This window comes from Herpailurus yagouaroundi, unplaced genomic scaffold, assembly GCF_014898765.1.
Source record: "Herpailurus yagouaroundi ecotype Mexico unplaced genomic scaffold, PumYag 185, whole genome shotgun sequence".
NCBI lineage: Eukaryota > Metazoa > Chordata > Mammalia > Carnivora > Felidae > Herpailurus > Herpailurus yagouaroundi.
The window spans coordinates 23,978,464-23,982,841 of record NW_024412416.1 but is presented as its reverse complement, the minus strand read 5'-3'; the positions used below and the strand labels follow the sequence as shown (position 1 = coordinate 23,982,841).

Below are 4,378 nucleotides of genomic sequence, written 5' to 3'. Positions count from 1 at the left end.
TTTGTATAAGGATGGGAAAAAGGAGAAGGCATCAAGTTTTTTGGTCTTTTCTTTTTTTTTGTAGAAAAATTTTTATTTTAAGAAAAATTTAGGTAACAACAACAAAAAATTTAACAAGTTTCACTTAGCAAAATACACCCAAGAAAAAATCACAGTACAAAGAAAGTTTTAAGTCAAGACTCACCAATTCCTACAATACGTAATGTGTCTTAAGTTTCAAAACTAACTTATTTTTTTAAAAAAGCTTAAACTCAACCTGAAAGATTTTAAATGAAAATAAACTAGAATTAACAAACATGAGAATTATTTCTCTTTGAATTAGGTATCTAGCACCTTGAGTTTTCCAAAAAAGTACATCTCCCCATGTGTTCACAGTGATGTGGTATAAAAGATCCATTTAATGAACTACTTTAACTTGGATAATATCATTATGATATGCACTACCAAAATGTTAATTCAGAAAAGCTGATAGTTTTAATTTCTCAATATCACATGATAGAAGAAAGTTTGCATGAGAAAATACTGAAGAGGTAACTTTTAAATACAGATTTCACAAACTCCTGGTGTAACATGGGTCCTATAGCTTCCTCTAGAGTAATAATTGGTTTTCACTGCTTGTTGCTGCCTGTGAAAATTTGATTGCAATAACCCAAATTCTCCTACAAAACTAGTCATATCCATCTGTGCTGTTCTGGCCTCCATAGCTAGCCCTGTAACAACCACTCACAGACTGGCTCTTGAGGCCTCTGGGAGTGGACTGGGCTGACACCCCTATGCATTTCATCATCTGGCTGCTATACACCCCATTGCTGGCCCCAGTTATGGAATTCAGGAAAAGTTCTATTATCTATGTTGCATGTTGGCCCAGTCTTTGGACATAGCTGCCACAGCTTCTTCATGAGTGGCAAACTCAACATTGGCTTTGCCCATCACTCTTCTATCAGGGTTCATCTCAATATGGACTCTCACAGGGTTAAGTTGGAGAGAAGAAGTTGTAAATGTTGTTCTCTGTGGCTTTGTATGGCAGCTCTCTCATGTGGACACAGTGTCCGTGGTACTCTGGACAGTGAACTCGCCATCTCTGGTTCTGTGGCCATACATGCCCAAGAGACAATAACTGAGGTCTCTCCCAAGCAGATCATTGGTGAAACTGCAGCCATCACTGAGGTCTCTGTACTCCTCATAGCCTGCACTGTAAGCACCAGACCTCAACCTCTCCAGGCCTGCTTTCTTGACAGTGCCAATATACCTCCTGGTTGTGCTGGGGAGGTCATAGGGCCCCCGCTGCTGTACAGACATGAACTAAAGAGGGGGATCCGAGTATGACCTAACTTCTTCCTGATGGCTCTTGAACACTTCAATATACCTGTGACCTATTCTGTCTTTGTGCTTCCCTAGGGCCTTTTCAGCTAACTCTTGTGAGGCAAACTACACAAAGGCTTCCCCTGTAGTCTTGCCTTCGGAGTCCACAAGCAATGTGATTCCATTTGGCACAATTTTCAACCCTGAGAAGAACTGAACAATTTATTCCATGGTGCATCCAAATGGGAGTCCTCAAAGCTGCACAAAGCCATTGCTGGCTGTGTTGGCACTGTTTGGACCACTGTGCTTCAACACCCAATCCATTTTGGTTCTGTGGGACTTAAACACCTCAATGTACCAGTGTCCCATGCTTTCCCTATCTTTTTTAAGGGCAATTTTTACATCATCTTCTGATTCAAGTTCAACAAAACCTCATCATTCTGCCTACCTTCTCTGGTGTAGATAAAATGAATGCCTGTTTCAAGGATTTGTCAATGGGATATAAGTAGTAAGGAAATTTCATTTTTTTCCTTTTGCCTTTGTTTCCCACATCAGTTCACAACCCTCTCAGGAGCTTTCCTGGTATAATTTGAAACTGAAATAGGCAGAGGGCAGGGAGAGACTGAAGTACAATGCAGGCCACGTCAGGTTGGTAGCTGGTAATTTTAATTAATAATAAGAATAAACAATAATATAATAATCACACCCACTCACCAAATCTTAAAAGATTACAAAGAGCCCTAACTGGGCTTAGTCACTTAAAAAATTTTTTTTAATGTTTATTTATTTTTGAGAGAGACAGAGACAGAATGCGAGTGGGTTAGGGGCAGAGAGAGAGGGAGACACAGAAGCAGAAGCAGGCTCCAGGGTCTGAGCTGTCAGCACAGAGCCTGATGTGGGCTTGAACTCATGAGCTGTGAGATCATGACCTGAGCTGAAGTCGGACGCTAAACTGACTGAGCCACCCAGGTGCCCTATGGGCTTAGTCACTTTTAAGGTGAAGGTGTTTTCAACATCATATCACCAACTCAAGGCTCATGTCCTTGGAGCAGCCTCTGGAGCAGAAAAGGCAAGCAGAACCCACTTCTGAGGACGGGGGAGAGGAATGGGAAGGAGCCTCCAAGTTCCTGGGTCCAGTTCATGGTCAATCAGTGGTCATGTCTTTTTTGATCACATTCCCCAACATTCCACCCATTGTGACTGGTTCTTACAATATTATGTGCCCCTCTTTTCTGCAATGGGCTATGAGTGGTCAGCAAGGTGTTTTATTAGTGTGGAAGTGGCTATCTGGCTGCATTGGAGGCACATGTCATGGCAATAGTAGTCATATGTAAAAGAAAATACTGATTAAGGGAATACTTTTTTTAAATTAGTGAGAACTTTTTCTACTAAGAGCCAAGGATCCAAACATTAATTTATTAAATCTCCTAGGCTGGGGGTCAGATCACTCAGGGCGTTTACTCGTGTCCTCATGCGATTTAATAAAGATAATACATTAGGAGACTCATCAGTTATGAACACACAGTATTCTGTATGGATAACAGTACAGGTGACTTCTTGTGAGGCACTAATAATGTCTAAAGCCATCCTATTTTGGAGGACAGTTTTTCTCAATAGAGTAACTTCAGTGTTTAGTAGGGATGGGCTTTGTTGGTTACCATTCAGGGCTTGCTGAGTGAATTTAGTAAGGGCTTCTTTGTGTGCTATAGCATCCTCTAGGCCCATGGAGGGAACAAAGCAGTGACCAAATGATTATATCAAGGAAAAGCAATGTCTACTTGGCCTCGAGGAAAGGAGGTTGGCAGCTTTAGGAAGTTTACTTGGTTGTACATATCATGCACGTTGGCCAGGGGAGGAAGCATTATTAGGCATGAGAAGATGAGATGGGGATAGGATAGGCCATACCAGGACCCCCAGTTTCTCCTCTTTCTCAAAGTGGATATTCCATATCATGCATAGTGCATTTCAACAAGTCCAGATTGCAGCAGGACAATGGGATCTCAGTGCAGAATGAGTAGATCCCCCTCATACAAGGGTGTAAAGTAACCTACCAACTTGGCAAGATGTCCCATTGCAAATTCCAGTAAATAATGCCTTTCCCAGGTGTTATGGGGCTTGGAGTTTTCAGCAACATAGCACATGGATTCATAGTGAGAGTCAGGGCAATGGCTATTTCCCATGACTTCTGCACCTTTTCATGGTTGGTTGCCTTGGCAGGGGTCCTCAGTCTGCATATGGGTTAACAGGCCCTAATGGCTGATTATTTAAATGTATTAAAATCTAGGACAATACTTTCCTCCATCTGGCCAAAGTGGTTTTACCTGTTAACAATTTAATTTGCTGTTTTAACATTTTATTTATTTATTTATTTATTTATTTATTTACATTTTAAAAAAATGTTTATTTGTGAGAGACAGAGCATTAGTGGGGGAGGGGCAAAGACGGTGACACAGAATCTGAAGCAGGCTCCAGGCTGTGAGTTGTCAGCACAGAGCTTGACACAGGGCTTAAACTCATAAGCCATGAGATCATGACCTGAGCTGACGTTGAATGCTTAACAGACTGAGCCACATAGGTGCCCCATTTTTTTCTTTTTATTAACCTTGTCACTTGCAGGTTATAGGGGAGATGAATCCTCTATTTAATGTCATGCTTTTTTTTTGCCCAGTATTACATATACTAACCTTTGAAATATGACTCTGATTACTATCTATGCCATGAGGGTATCCAAACATAGTACTTAATTTCTCCAATCCCCTAATTGTGGCAGCCTGGTTTACATAATAGTCAGGTAAAGCTTGGGTTAGGCCAGATGTAGTGTCCACACAGATTAGAGCATATTTAGAACCCTCACTCAGGGACAGAAAGCCAATATAATCAATTTACTAATTCCTTACTGGTCAGGAGCTCTGGCAAATGCCCCAGATTCTTTTATTTATTTATTTATTTATTTATTTATTTATTTATTTATTTTTATTTATTATTTTTTCTCTGTCTAACTTTTAATTATTATTAATTATTTTAATTTAATTTAATTTAATTTAATTTAATTTACTTCCAAGTTAGTTAGCATATA

The 4,378-nt window shown here is 40.1% G+C and overlaps 1 pseudogene; it reads right to left on the bottom strand.

Moving 5' to 3' along the window:
* Window positions 1–667: 667 nt before the first annotated feature.
* LOC121042566 (heterogeneous nuclear ribonucleoprotein F-like) lies at window positions 668–2,444 on the bottom strand (annotated as a pseudogene).
* Window positions 2,445–4,378: the final 1,934 nt, after the last annotated feature.